The following is a 16,812-nucleotide window of genomic DNA, read 5'->3' as shown; positions in this document are numbered from 1 at the left end:
AAATACTTTCTTATATGACAGTACTGATCTGTGTCATAAGAGAAAGTATATCAGTGGCATTTTATAAAGCTTCAGGGGGCTTTAAAAAGCAAAGAAATTGAGATTGAGTTAGCTGGAATCTGACAGCAGGTTTAACAAGAGATACTGTTCTGCTACAACTCTCACCAAGGGAGTTCAATTTCAACAGTGCTAATCTTTCCATAGTGGTGTAAGTTTAAATTTTGTGCCCCTAAGGAAAAATTTCCAAAGCAATTCCCATTGAACTTGGCTCCCAGAAATCTTTGCTTCATGCACTATCAAGGTACCATGCACTCCTCTCCAGGGGTGACAGTACCTCTCTCTGCACTCTGGAAAGTCTCATCTGTTTGACATTTTCGATGCTGAATTCTCCATTCCAGTGTGGTTAACTAAAGTTTCTATTGTTTATAAAGCTTCTGGCATGGAATTTTAAGGCTAATTTTTTTCACTTTAATGTAATTTTGTCCACCTTATTATCTGGCTTCTGGTTTTACAAATTGTTATAATGGTTTAAAATATTACTCACTTTGCTATATTGAATCACATCAATATTATAACCATTACTATTTTATTTTCTCCATAAGTATAAGTATCTTCTTTTTCTGACTATGCATGTAAAAATAGTGTAACAAGTAAATAGTCTTTGAATAAAAGAGCAATAATTCACTACATAATTTTTTTCACTTACATAAAACAGAGACTTGGTCTATTTTAGTTTCAACTTAAAAGAATTTGGAATGTATGTGTCACTTATAACAGGTTTCTTTAATCACCTAAGTCATTTCTGAGGTTTCTGGATTATCTAAATGATTTAGAATGCTCTAAAACATGGAGATTTCAGAGATCTCCTTCCTGTCTATGGAACCAAAACATCAGGGAATTAGTCCATGAAACTACATTAAATAAGCTGCCCAGGTGATTCTATTATTTACTAAATTTTGAGATCTACTGACCAGTACTTTAAATATAAAAAAAACTAGATTTGAGTACAAATAGATCACCTTTCTCAATTATCACACATTTTATTATAATTGTTGTCTCCTTAAAATTTCCTTAAAATGAGTTTCAACTTTATATTTCTCCACATATATCATGAACATTTGAAAACTTGTGTGTTTGTTGTTTTGTTGCTTTCAAGATTTTTCTGTAAGGAGGAAATGTGAGTTTAATGAATCCAAAGTACATTACACATACTAGCAAAAGCAGAACACAGGCTCTGTTTCTGACTGTGGTCTTGCCTGAAACACAGGGTCGTTCCTCAGCAGTTTGGTTGTTTATTAGATAGAAGGACTCAGGTCTTTTGTATCAAGCAAGCTTGCTCCATTTCACATGGCTCCCAAAATCCTTAAAGTTCTTTTTACTTTAAAATTTGGCAATGTTGGGAAAATGCAACTAAAAGCATTTTCTCACAACCCAAAAATCTCCATAAAGATAGCAGGGGAAAAAAATAAACCAGTCCATTTTTACTACTGAATTAGCATTAAGACAAGATGTGATGCTAGTCATTGATAATCAGCAAATCAGAAAATAATCTGGCCTTTTAATATAGCTAAGGAAGATAGAACCTCTTACATCTGCCTGTAAGATAAATAGTGCCTAGTCCTAAGTAAGAAGACCTGACTGCACCATTCATCATACATCTTTCATCCTTGAATCAGCTATTACTAGGGTGACCATTGTGTTAGCTAATTGGATTTATCCAGAGGAAAAGCAAACTTCTCATATCTTAATGACAGATGGTAGGTTAGCAATTTAGAGAAAGGCACCCATGCCCGGCTCCTACCCTCCAAGAGAAAGTGGGAGACAAAGGTTCTATATTGCTTCCTGTTTACATTTCAAAGAGATGGTTCCTGAGTCCTTGGAAAAGGATTTCCAGTCTTAAAGCTAACAAAAAGGTTTATGTAGCTTTCAAAAGGACTTATATATATTTCAAAGACAGGAGAAACAATTGTCACTTTTTTGAAGGCAAATGCTCAGTGAACAAGGAAGGGAGAACAATCTATTTTCCTATTTTCAACAAAAAGAATTAAGCTTCTTATTTTTAATTTGGACTTGTTACAACTACTGTTCTTCAATTCTTATTGAAGAGTGGTGAAACTGACTCATAATCAGCTACAGCCTTTCTTGTTTCCTTTGTACATGTGTCAATAGGTTTATTATATCCAAATATTCTCTCTTTTTTCTCCTGATTTGGGTTCTACAGGACAACTGGGTGAATGGTCAATTATCATCAGTTTGTAGTGATAAACTTGACATTTAAAGGAACAATTAAATTTGTAAATTTGCACAATTCTATCCTAACATCAATGGTGGGAACTTGCTATAGACATTTATATTAGTGGTGTTTAGTTTGGTCTTGACTTTAGTTACTGGTTTTTTCATTCCAGCCTGGACTAAGAAAATTTCATTTTAAGAATATGTGTTCCATAATAAGAGAGCAATAAATGTTTGCTGGGAGATTCTGTTCAGAAAGGAGTCCTCACAAACTTACATTTTAGTTGAAGGATGCTTGTCAAGCCATATCTAGGACCATCTGGACTCTCATTCCTCGTTATGTTTGAATTGCTTGCCTAGCTGGGAGAATTAGTTGTACCAGTGTTATTCTCAGGACATTCCTTTGACTTTCTGCATAATAGGATCACACCACTTTCTCACTGCACTCCAATTTCTATCTTCCTGAAAAATGAGCGATGTGAACTCACTGGGGCCAGAGGGGAGCTCTCCTGATTTAGCAAGTGGCAGTCAGATAAGAAGGGCTGTCTCTGACTCAAGATGTTTACTCCTGACGGGTTGGTTCCCAAGGAGTCAGAGAGATAGTTCTTGGGCTTCAGTCAAAGAAAAGAATAACACAGCTGCCCTCAGCAAGGGGGAATTTCAGCATAATGGATTGGCAATGGAAGCAATTTAGACCAATATAAATATAATAGCCACCCACAGAGAGGCAATTTACATGCATCAGGTCAGTCTTGAAGTGATGTAGTTGGCCAGTGTGATTCACTCACAAGTATTTTATGAAGCATGATACACAGAAAATGGGTGAGGAGAGAATGGGAAGTCCGGAGGAGTTGGCCTTAATGGCATATGAAAACTGTGAGCTTCTGCTTTAAGGCTCTTCCACATTGTGGGCCACATAAGCAATGACATCTGCCTGGCTCCTTCTTTAACAAGGTCTGGTTTGTGAAATGCTAATCCGGTTTTGACTTCAGATCATGTCAGGCCCCTAAATGGTCTTGTATATGCTACTTCCTTGCCACTTTCATGAGTAAGAAAGGTGTCAAACTAGAGAGCTGGTCACGTAAAGGGACTGGGGTTTGGGCACTATTCTTAGCACCTCTCAAGATGGCTGCATGACCAAGGGAAGTTCTTAACCTCTCTGAACTTTATTTTCCTAATCTGTAAAATGAGGACAATAGTAATAATTCGATAATAGTAATAGTGAGTATTAGGGAAGATAAATGTAAGTGCTAAAAGAGGTATCCATATAAAAGCACTTTATGATGAGTACTCATTAAAGGTTAATTATCCTTATCATCAGAGACATGTACGGTTTCTTTCTGCTCCTACCATCTAAGATTGTTGTTGTCTTTTTCTAATTAATAGTAGGGTTTTAATGTCTAAGGGACATTCTCTTTCATAAGTCTGCTTGAGAAATATATTTCCTGGCTTTATATTCCTGGAAATAGAATGTATTTTACATCTTTAAGTTTAACCCATTAAGCATTGTTTCAGAAAAGCTCTTCTTTTCCCATAATAAATTCCATCAAATTTGCAGAAATTTGTTCACTCCTTTCCTTATGTCACCATGGTTGCCTGAGCAGTAGTCATGTATGATCATGAGTGGCAATTGAATTTCTAAAATTTAAAAATGTTCATCAGAGTAATTCCATGTATGGATCTACATGAAGTATGAGATGGAAAAGAAATGCATTTCTTTAAATTTGGAAATTACTCTACCTAAACTACTATTCAGTTAGGAATGACCCAAGAGAAGTAAACAAAAAGTAGGTTCATGACTCTCATCAGTATCATAGTGAATAAGGAAAAAAAGGAGAAGGTAGACCCTGGAAACTGGATCCCACAGTTTTGGACCTGCATGCATGTGATTCATGTCCTGCTCCCCAGAATGGAATGCAACCAAGAGCATTACCATTCACAGTAGAACATGAAATAAAACTAAGGAGTATGGTGTACACATTTTTAAAAGATGTAAGGGTTCCATAGAAACCCCAAAGTAGTCACATTTTGTAAGTTTTTTGTAATTGTTACATGCTGGTTTGAAGTGTTGTGGGCCCGTGTCGAGGGTCCTTGCCTTCATAGGCCAGAGAACGGGCTCATGAGGCAGTTGGTTGATTTGTGAGTCAAAGCCGGTATATGAAGTAGGATTTATTAGAGAGAAAGGAAAGGCTACTGCTAGAGCAGTGCAGCAGAGCCCAGAAACAGGTAGCTCGCTGCTCAGGTGAAGGCTGGGGTTTTTATAGACGTTTTAACTCTGGGTTTGGGTAAGGGTTAGGTGGGCTCTTTTCATGGCCATGGATTCACAGGCTTTCTTAGATGAACTGGTCTGTTTGCCCTTTATGGGGGGTGGGGGAAACAATCATGAGAGCATTTTGCTCATCAGCCCTGTGGCAGATCTATGAGACCCTGAATCTCCTCTTCAGGGTGCAGGAATGCAGATTTACAACTCCTTCTCAGGACACAAGAATCATAGTGCTCTCCATGGGGGGATGGATACTCACTCATCTGCCTTAGGTCTCCAGACCCAACATAATATTCATAATAACTAACGATACTTAGCATATTATTAACATGAAATCCCTAGAACATATATTTCTAAGTCTCTGGTTTTAATTTTAGCAAACAAAGTGGTGATAAGTTGGGTTGAGGGCAGACTAATTGCTTAAGAAGCAATTTTTTTCATAGCTGGAGCATGACTGATATTACTTCATTTACCTTTGTTAATCAAACACTTTGTAAAGTTTAATAAGTACCTCAGACTCAGTATCTTAACTTCTTTTTTGAAGGAATGACTAGTTAATTAAACAAAATGCAGTCAAACAAACAAAACTTCCTTCAGCCACTTGTTCTTTATCTTTGCAAGGCAGTGGAATGCAACTAGGAAGCAAAGATGTTAAATACCAATATTACTGACATGAATTGATTTTCAGTTAATGAGAATTTACAAATAAACAGCATTGTTCATTCTGTAGAGGTAATAACTGTCTGTAATTAATGAGCAAAACCCTTATCCCTTTGTAGGTGATGTATCTAATATTTCTGGAGATCTGAAAATATTGAAAATGCTCCAAGGTCACATATACTTAAGGAGACATTTTACTTAAACATGATGAAAACTGAAGGACTGAAGGACAGACTGCGGGAGGTCCCAAAAGGGTGATAAGTGGTCAAGGAGACACTTCTCCTCCCTAGGAAATGCCTGTTTGCATCTGAAAGGCATCTCCACCCTCAGGCAATGCAAACTAGGCTATAAAACCCACTCCCCACCCCGGCCCACAGGATCATCGGTTTCGGGTCCCCCTCCATTCTCCAATATGCAGTCTTTCTCTTCTCTTTTCTCCAACTAATTCTCTGCAAATAAAATCTTTCTGACCTCTGCTGTTGGAGTCTGCCTGTGCTTTCATTCTCAGAGCAGGCTCAAGAACCCTGAGCATCTGAAATTCCTGTGCATGTCATCCGTGCATCATATTTGGCGACCACAAAGGGACCAGCTTTCACCTGAGGTCAGTATAGGTTGTGCCAAACTGGGAAAGACTGCCTAGGAATGTGACCGTGAGCGCCCGGCACTCTGGTGGAGTCTGTTTTCCAGGAGAGACGCCCCCACCACGGCCCAGCTACGATGGAACTCTCAGGTCGACCTTTTCTCCCTCTCTCACTCTGTCTTGTTAAGGAGGGTTTCTTCCTTGGGAAACTGAGGAAAAGGTCCGAGCCCACTACAGCTGTACGGCAGGCAATCTGAGGAAACTCAGAGGCCGGGCAGGGGTTTGTACTGCACTGTCAATGCTACGTGGGCAGAACTCGACTTCAGTGCACCAAGGCTTTTTCTTTTTTCCTCTCTTTAAACGCTAACACTCTCTTTCAAGATCTGACCAGCTTAAGGGGAGGTCCGAAAACAGCCAGTGGAAAGGAAAGCTTGTCTTCAAGCCACAAAAGGTGTTCTGGCCGGGACACTCCCCGGTGTCACCCAAAGGCTAGAGACACAACTTCCTGACCCGTCCTGAGGCCCCAAAGGTGGTTAAGTCTTGGACCTCTCCAGTTATGTCCATGGCAAACAGACAATCTCATGCTTTCTTCATGGTTTCTGTGGCCCGAGAGTGGAGGTCACCTCTTGCTTCCAGTGCTCCAGTACTGCCTTTGGGCATGATCGACCTGGACAGCAGCGCTGATCAATAATCCCTCATGTGTTGAGCCTGGAAACTCTCTTTTTCCTCAACCCTCAGCCTCTCCTTCGCCTTTCCCAGGCAGTTCAGGATGAGTGTCCCCCTCCCTGCCTTTGCTGTAAATAGCAGTGAGCTTTTCTTCAGGGAGTTTAGGAAAAATCCCTACAGGCATCAGAAAGTGCTAGTCTCCAATTTAGGCTTAACTGTCTTTGTCAAGCATCAGATTAACTGGTTAAACAGGTTCCACAGCCTGCCCTCAGGGAAAGGAAAAAAAAAAAACAGTTAAAAGGCAAAAAAACCTCAGGTCTCCGTTTTTTTTTTTGCCCCTTGTCAGAGCAAAAGCCTCCAGATGCTCTCTCTTCTTTCATAGAAAGCATATATGCCTCACAGGATATATAGGGGAACAAAAGTCAACTTAATCAAGAGTCCCCATCCATGCCTCTAAAGGGGTCCTCCTTCTGGCCATGCAAGCCCTCTTGGTTACTTTGATAGAGTTACTTTTTAATTACAAGCGTTCAGCTGATAAAGGAGAACTAGGCCTACTTGGGTCACAGGGCAAACAGGCAAGTCAAAATAGATGAGAGATTGGTCAAAGATCATCTCAGGGGGGTTGGGTGCAACTGAGATATCTGTAAATCCTCCACGACTCTACCCACGAGTGGCAGTGGAAGGAGCAAGGGAGAGCGGGACGCCCTCTCCCACTAGAGTTTCTCCTCATCTGGGGATGCTTAGATAAAAGGAGAAACCTCTGTTAAGGTGACCAATTTTCCCTTGTTTCCCTTTTTAGATGAGAAATCAAGCCTCAAGGATACAGGAAGGATCTCCCCTTGCCTGCTTATTAAAACATTGGAAAGATCTTGATCCAGAAAGTCTTCAGCAAACTCAAGTTTTACTGCATCCAGGCTTGGCCACAGTATCCTCTGGGAGATGAGGAAAGATGGCCAGAAGGAGGCAGCATTAATTATAATACCATTCTTCAATTAGATATGTTCTGTAAAAAGGAGAGAAAATGGACGGAAGTTCCATACGTTCAGTTGTTCTTTTTCCTAAGAGACCACCCAGAATGGCTAAACAAATGCAGGCTAGATACCCAGACCATGGTAACCCTTTGCAAAAAGCCCCCAAACTCCCTTGAGCAAAAAAACCCATCTAATGCTCCATCAGCTCCCCCTCTTCCCCCTTACCCAGCTACCTCACATGCTAGACACTGTCCCACAGGACTCTACCCCCCCCAGTTAATTCCTGGAGGGGACAGAGCTCGTGTTCCTTTTAGAGTGAGTGAACTTAAAGAAATAAAAAAGGATTTAGGAAATTTCACAGAAAATCCAGATCAGTACATCCAGGCATTTAGAGAAGTCAGCCAAAACTTTGAACTGAGCTGGAAAGATGTAATGTTATTGCTATCTCAGACCCTCACTTCTCTGGAGAAACAGCAGGTTCTAGATCAGGCAGTCACAGCTGGAGACAATTATCACTTAGATAAAAGTGGCCCTACAGGCCTGTCTCCTACTAGGCCCTCACAGGAGGAGGAGGGGGAGGGAGAAGAAAGACAAAGACATTGGATACCTAGAAGGGAGCCTTGATTCCCAATTTCAACAGGAGATCAGGCAGTGCCTAGGCATGACCCTAAGTGGGACCCTGAAAATGACAAGGATGAATGGAACCATAACCATTTCATCCACTGCATTCTTAAAGGACTAAGAAGAGCCAAGGTAAAACCTCTTAATTACTCCCAAGTCACAGCTGTACAGCAAGGACTCTTAGAAACCCCAGTAGCTTTCCTACAGACTTAAGGATGCTTTACAAAAGCATACCAACATTATACCAGAGTCACAGGAAGAGGCAATCATCCTAAAAGATAAATTTCTAACACAGTCAGCACCAGATATCTGTAAAAAGCTTCAGAAATTGGTGGCTGAAGGGAGCAGAGCTCTGGACTAATTGGTCCATGTAGCCACGTCTGTATACTATAACAGGGACTTAGAAAAAGAAAGGAAGGACCTGGAAGGGGAAAAGAGAAAGGATAAGTGGCAGGAGGCTCTGATCACAGCGCTCAGAGGCTCCCCTGGGGTGAAGTCCAAACCCAAGGACATGCTTTCAATGTGGACAGGCAGGCCATTTTAGGAGGGAGTGACCCCAGAGAAAGCTACCTCCGGGACCCTGCCCCATTTGTCAGGGAAAACATTGGAAGGCACACTGTCCCCGGTTCCCAGGGGAAACGAGGTCAGAGCCTCCCACCCAATGATGGGTCCCAGGGCCTCCCATGCAGGCTTCTCTGACCACCATAAAAACAGGGGAGCCCCGGGTTTTGCTCACAATTGAAAAGCACAAGGTCAGCCTCCTTATTGATACTGGAGCCAGCATCTCAGCTATTCCTTTCTCTCCTGGACCCAGGCGCTCCAAGAAAATTACTGTTCGAGGCATATCAGGCCAGCCTCTAGAACATTATTTCACTCAGCCTTTAGCCTGCTCCTGGGGAGATTTCCATTTCTGTCACTCCTTTTTAATTATCCCAGAAACCCCTACTCCTCTGCTAGGGCGAGACCTTCTATCTAAATTGGGGGTATAGCTACTTTTACCCCCAGGAGAGTACTTTTGCTTGCCCCTAATAGAGGAACAAGTAGACCCCACGGTGTGAATGGATGGACACACTGTGGGATGGGCACAAACAGCTGCCCCAGTCCTAATTCATCTCGAGGACCCCTCCTGGTTTCCCCATCAAAAACAATATCCTTTAAAGCCAGAAGTTAAGGAGGGGCTAATTCCCATAATCAAAGACTTAAAGAGACAGGGACTGCTAATAGAATGCTCCAGCCCATATAATACTCCTAGTCTTGGTGTCAGGAAGGGACCTAACAAATGGAGGCTAGTCCAGGATCTCTGCCTGATCAACAAAGCAGTAGTGCCTCTCCTGTAGTTCCAAATCCCTATATGCTTTTAGCCCAAATACCTCAGGGTACTACTTACTACTCTGTCCTGGATTTAAAAGATGCCTTCTTTTGCATTCCCTTACACCCTAAAAGTCAACCTATCTTTGCCTTTGAGGACCCCACAAGGAAGTCTGGACAGGTCACTTGGACTGTCCTCCCCCAGGGATTCAGAGACAGCCCCCACCTATTTGGGTTAGCTCTAACCCAAGACTTGGCAGAGTGGCAATACCCACAAGCTACTCTGCTACAATATGTAGATGACCTCCTGCTCTGTGGACCAAATGAGCCTGTCATTTCATGAGCCACTGAGTCCTTACTAAACTTCTTAGCAGATAGAGGTTATAAGATCTAAGATCTCTAAAGAAAAAGCCCAATTGTGTCAATCTAAGGTTACATATTTAGGTCTTGTCCTGGAGAAAGAAATGAGATCTCTAGGAGAAGACAGAATCTGTCCAAACCTGACATTTCCTCTACCTAAAACTCTAAAACAATTGAGGGCCTTTTTGGGTGTCACTGGATACTGTAGAATTTGTATCCTGGGATATGCAGATCTAGCCAGGCCCTTATATGAAATCCTTCAGGAAGCACAGAAGGATACCCAGCCCTTTATTGAATGGGATGACAAGTCAGAAAATGCATTCCACAAGTTAAAGAAGGCTCTTATGACAGCTCCTGCCCTGGGTCTCCCAGTACAAGACAAGTTTCAATTATATGTCTATGAAAAGGGAGGACTGGCCTTGGGCATAGTGACTCAGCTCTGGGACATCACTCCCCAGACAGTAGGTTACTTAAGCAAAGAGTTAGATCAGGTAGCCAAGGGATGGCCAGGATGCCTCAGAGCAATGGCTGCAGTAAGCCTTCTAGTGCTTGAAGCTCAGAAACTTATCCTAAACCACTCCCTAACGGTTTATACCCCACACGACCTAGGGGGAATTTTAAACTCAAAAGGAGATCTTTGGCTATCTGACAGCCGTCTACTTAAATATCAGGCCCAGCTTCTGGGAGGGACAGAAATAACTTTAAGGACCTGTCAGAGCCTAAATCCTATATCCCTTCTACCAGAGGCAGAGGGAAATCCTGAGCACTCGTGTGAGGAGGTACTTATGACCTGAGTTAACTGATCAGCCCTTAAAAAAACCCAGATCTAGAATTATACACTGATGGCAGTTCCTTTGTCAAGAATGGTGTCAGACATGCAGGGTTTGGAGTGGTGACAGAATTTGGCACCCTCAAATCAGGTCCTCTTCCTCCTAATACAAGTGCTCAATTGGCAGAATTAGTGGCCCTAACAGAAGCCCTAAGACTGTCAAAAGAACAGAGAGTAAACATCTATACAGATTCTAAGTATGCCTTCCTGATCCTGCATGCTCATGCAGCCATTTGGAAGAAAAGAGAAATGCTAACTACAAGAGGAACAGCTTCCTATAGGGATAAAAGGGAGGTTACTTTAATGGTTTTAGGGATAGCAGCATTAGTTGCAGCCCTTACTGGAATCAGCTATGGGGTAATTGCCAATCATGTAACTGCAAAAAACCTAACCAAAGTGGTAGAGGACATCTCAGACCAGGTAGGCCTTGCCATTAAGGACATGCAAAGGTCTTTGTGGTCTCTTGCTTCTATGGTAATGGACCACTGCCTGGCCCTAGATTTTCTTTTGGCTAAACAAGGAGGGGTATGTGCCATTGCCAATACCTCCTGTTGCACACATATAAACACTTCAGGCATTGTAGAGGAACGTGCAGATTACATTCTCCAACAGGTTAAATGGCTCCGGGAGCGATCTCTTGAAACTCAGGTTTCTACTCAGGTATGGGAACAAATAAAATCCTGGCTCCCCTCCAGGACTTGGTTCCTACCCTTTTTGGGGCCTATAGTTGCCCTTGTCCTCTTGCTTGTGTTTGGGCCTTGCATTTTAAACTTACTTGTCAAGTTTGTTTCTTCTCGCCTAGAATCCATCAAACTACAAATGCCTCTGGTGGAGATGAAAACAACAACCCCTCTCATAGTCAGTCCTGACGCTGCTGGCCCCTTCATCGCCCCCTGTCAGCAAGAAGTAGTTACTGAACAGACTTCGTTGTCCCTATCCCTAACAGCAGTTAGGGCGACCATTGAGAGGGGGGAATGAAGGACTGAAGGACAGACTGCCGGAGGTCCCAAAAGGGCGATAAGTGGTCAAGGAGACACTTCTCTTCCCTAGGAAATGCCTGTTTGCATCTGAAAGGCATCTCCACCCTCAGGCAATGCAAACTAGGCTATAAAACCCACTCCCCACCCTGGCCCACGGGATCATCGATTTCGGGTCCCCCTCCATTCTCCAATATGCAGTCTTTCTCTTCTCTTTTCTCCAACTAATTCTCTGCAAATAAAATCTTTCTGACCTCTGCTGTTGGAGTCTGCCTGTGCTTTCATTCTCAGAGCAGGCTCAAGAACCCTGAGCATCTGAAATTCCTGTGCATGTCATCCGTGCATCAAAACCAAGCCTCACATGCTTATGTGTGTGTTGCAGGTACACATTTTAGGTCTGCCTGTGAAAAGTGTTTCTTTATAAAACACTTGTTAAGCACTTTGAAGCATCAAGAAATGGTTTCAGTTTTTAACCACCAAAAATCAAAGACATCCAGTGAAGTTCTTTGTTCATAAGCAATTGCCACCTATCTATCTGGAAGAGATTCTGGACAAAATTTTCATTTCAATGTCATCTTAGCTAGAAGGGTTCCTCTCTGAAAGGGGAGATGGTGGTTACTACCTGAGAATAAAGCTCTGTAAAGATGAGTTGGTGAAAGTAAAAACTCTTTTTATAGATACTATTACTTCCTTTAACTTTATCATCTGAAGAAAAGAAAAATAATAGTTTATTGTATTTAGTTCCAGTGACCAAGTTGAGAAAATCATCATCTTCCTCAGCATTTCTAGTATTTTAGGCAAGTGATCAACTAAAATGAAGTTTTCCTTACAAAAGAAACTCTGGACCAAGCAGCCAAATTATTATTATTAATTACTATTTTGTGATGCCAGGGATGAATACACATGCTAGTTAAGTATTCTACCACTGAGCTACATCTGTAGTCCCAGCCAAATTATTCATTATAATAAAGCCACTACAAATTTTGTAGGGAATATGAGTAGATTAAACTGCTTTTTAGCTTATACAGATAAATTTCAGTGTAATTTTTTTAATGTGTCTGTTTTCTTCTTTAGTCACTAAATTCCATGGTCTCTTACTAAAGGGAATATTTGTTTAGGTTAACAGTAACACAGCAGTTCTAGCCCCATGTAACTACATGATGACAATCTAGGTTTGGACACTATTCATACAAAATTTTACCAGAATCCTAGACATTTGAAGACAAGTATAATCTTATTTTAAATCCAGGCTCAGAAGTCCAAAAATCTTATGTTCTCCCTCATATGCGGACTTTAGATCTCGGGCAAATGCAGCAATGTGGTTGGTCTTGAATCACATGACAAGGGGAGAACACATACTGGAGATATAGGAATAGGTAGAAAACCCAAAACATGAAGGTGTTTGATGTCCCCACTCTAGAGGAACTAATACAGAAACCTTAAAATGACAGGTTATCATGAGCAGGGGACCAGGAACCAATGTAAAGATCAGTTAGAGTTGAATCAACATGGATCCTAACACATGGGTGCACGAAAGCAAAAGTAGGAATCTCTCTGTATAGCTATCCTTGATTCAACTAGCAAAAATGCTTTGTCTTCCTTATTATGCTTATGTCTTTTCTTCAACAAAATCAATAATAAGGACAGAACAGGACCTGCCTGGAATTGAGGGAGGGAGGGGGGGGAAGGGGGGGGAAGGGTGGAGAAATGACCCAAACAATGTATGCACATGTGAATAAATGAACAACAACAACAAAATAAATAAATAAATAAATAAACAAATAAATCTAGAATGATTTTGACTACAGAACTAAAGAGGTTAAAAGTGACAGACTGCCCTATTTACCATTATCTTAGTAACTCACAAGTGATTGAAAGCATCACCAGACAGTGACATGATCTCCTTAATGTGTTGATAAGAGCTGAAAGGGGTAATTTTGAATAAAAAAGACTGTGGGTTTCTAATATCTGCATGATAGAACTAATCAGAAAATCCTGTTGCAAGTTTTACTGGAAGAAAATTCACAGAATACTGAAATAAAGAATCATCATCTCTCAGAATGTGTCTTAAATTATTTTATCTTTATTTTTTATTCTACATACTTTATAATCCACTTTTTAGTTTAAAAATTAATTTTAGTAAAAAATAGTGAATGTACCAAGAAGATGATCAGAAATTTTTCAGAAGCAACAAACAAGAAGACCAAGTAGATGTCAACAAGCCCCTTGGTACAAGTGAATTACTATGACTGTCCACTCAAAATGGCTCTAAGTTTCCTAGCAGGAAAGGCGAGATAAGCACTTTGGTTTATACATTTTCTTTTTTCTTGTCTGACAAAAGAAAATAAACCCATTCATCTGCAGAAACAAACTTTTTCAAAGTACCAGACTTCAGAAGAAATTTATCATGTGGTTCCCTGTATAAGAGGTGCTGAATAACATAACAATGTCTGCAAGAAACAAAAATACTGTTCAAATGGACAGTTTTGGTATTGATTCACTTTGCTAGCTGAGAACATAACATTAAATTGTGCTCAGCAAAGGTCTTCTACAGCGGGTAAGAAGAAATGGTCAAGGCATTCCACTTTCTGATGATTAAACTTGATATCAGAGATAGAGCCTGGAATCGAAGAAAAGGGATTGTTAATATGCCCATTATACTACTTCCAACATCATATGTCTTAAAGGAGACTTTGGTCTGTGTTGGGTGATAGTTCACTAGTTATTGAATTCCCAAAGGCTCCTGCAGTGCAGATAATCTCCATTGTTTGATAAAGAGTAAAACTCACAGTTAACATGGAAAAGTGGTTACTGAATTGAGAAAGTTTAAGAGAGAAACTTATATTTTTGCTCAGACAGAAGGTAAACTGATTCATCTTCAGTTGTGGGAACAGGGTTACCTAAAAGTGATGCCAATCTTTTTCACAAAAAGGAGTGTTTTTTCTTATAAAGCATTTTACACAGTATTTGGTGGAACCTCTGAATTCAGTGCTGCATTGCACAGATGAGATAATTTAGGATGAAGCACATTTATGACAAATGCCATCAAAGACTTTCAACTTGTGTGGGTAGTAGAGTCTTTGTATGATCCTTATGAGGTGTCTGTATTTAAGTAAATTATTCACATAAGTGATGGAGGTTAGGAAGGCAATTTTAGATTTTATACAAAGATGCTGAGTGTTGAAATTTCCTGGGCAGAATGACAGTGTCTTCCGAATCAGAGAAACCTGAATTCTGAAACTACATCTCCCTTGTTTTTGATTGTGTACAATTTCACCTCTCTAGACTTCAGATTCCTTTTATGAAACATGTATACAGAATTGACTTGTAATATTCAACATTTATTAGTTCCCATATCTCATTTGGCAAGTGCGAGTTAATTTGTTTCCAAATATCATGACAGTAAGGTTGAGAAAATAAACCATTCCAGCATAGCTTGCATTAAACATAGACATTTACCTTCCACATCCTACTCCTCCAAAACACCAGTTATATATTGGAAAGACACAAGTGCATTTACCTCATCACAAATCCTGAAATCTTAGAAGAAGCCAACATTTCTCAAGGCATGGATACTAGATCACCTACTTCAGAATCAGAATCACTGAGGATATTCATCAACTACCCTGTACCCAAGTCAGACCCATTAGTTTATAATCTCTGGATACCAGAGATTATAAACTCATCTTTGGTGAGGTGCCATACGTAACTCATATGTTTGCTAGAGTTTGAGAGTATCTGTAATTGGTTATGAAATGTCTTAACCCCAACTCCAGAGAGTTAACCCGGATCTGGTGAGCAGCAGCTTCAATAATCCTAACCCCTTCCCTGTCGTTATCAGAATAACCCACATTCCATAATATGCAGAATTCTTGGAAAATGAAAAGATTATGCCTGCATACATCATCTTTAACTTTATATGGAATATAACCTGTGATAAGATTTACTTTTCCAAACATTGTACACCAAGATTTCCCATCCCATATATGCTTTTTACAATATGATGTTGGCATTTCCCTTCCAAGAGATGGACTCTATGTGTCTCCTTCTCAAATCTGTTGCTAACAGTGGAAATGATGTTATGTGATTTCAGAGGTGAAGTTATAAAAGGCATCATTGTTTCCACATCTTACTTTTGTGATGTTTGTCTTAGGACTCAGTCAACATGCTGTGAGGAAGCCACAAAGACGCTTAGGAAGACCATCTATATTTGCTCTTCCCAAAGCTCCAAAGCTTCCAGCTGACTAAGTGAATGGGTGAGCCTTTATATGTTTCTAGTAACTAGCCTTCAAGTCACCCCACTTGATGCTGTGTAAAAATGAATTTAAGATTTATGATCAAGTGTTGTTAGCACTTTAAGCCACTACTAAGATTTGAATATGCATCAACAGATAAAGATACCTAAATTATAAGTGATTATTTATATGAGTTCTGGCTGATGTTGCTATCTTTCTTCTGTGGATATCTGGTACATCCTGATTTCTATTCTATATATTTAACCAATATGTGAAATATACACTGGGAGTTCTAGATTTCTTCAAACCTGGGGGTAGCTTGATTCAAATCTTTAATATCATGTATCAAAGAATTCAGCAAATGACAGGAAATTATCACCCTGGGTATAACAAAAGGGAATGGCATTCGATATCAATCAGACAAAGATTAGGAAGTATGTTAAAGAATCGAAAAGGGCAATGTCTAAGTGAATGAGAGAAAAGCAAAACAATTTGGAGTGAACAGTTTGCCCATATGCAAATGAAACTACTTGCATTTTAGTCTGTCTCTTTTTAAGTCTTTCTAAATGGAGCATTATTCTAAGGTCCTATTCAGGATCTTACCTTCCATTAGAGGAGATACGTGGGCAGACATATATCACTAAGAGAGTACACGTTTATTGGGGTCATAATGTATGTATATGAATATGGGGAAGAAAGATTCATGCTATGACAGATCAATATCATAAAGTTTAGATGAAGTTTGACAAGATTTTGTGAATGAGAAAGATATGTCATTGAACACAGCTCCATCTTGAGAGAGGAAAAACAAAAGAATATAGATGGTGCTTGAGGAGCATGTATTACCATTATGACCTAGAGGGGTTAGCTGCTTAGTAGAAGATGTAACTGTAGGAAGAGGTCAGGGTCTTTACTGATTTGAACAAATGTACTGTTTTGCTGGTGAAACCAAAGGATTTAGAAGATAGGGGAAGGTAATGAAATCTGTTTTAATGATGATAACCAAGATAGTAGTGCAAAATATTAATCAGAGGTATGGAGGCCAGAAAACCTGTTAAGAAATTATTGGAGGAGGTAAGTCATTAAGAGCCCAAATTAGAGCAATGACTA

Source organism: Castor canadensis, chromosome 1 (genome assembly GCF_047511655.1).
Source record: "Castor canadensis chromosome 1, mCasCan1.hap1v2, whole genome shotgun sequence".
NCBI classification, from domain to species: Eukaryota; Metazoa; Chordata; class Mammalia; order Rodentia; family Castoridae; genus Castor; species Castor canadensis.
Note: the sequence above shows the minus strand (reverse complement) of the source record.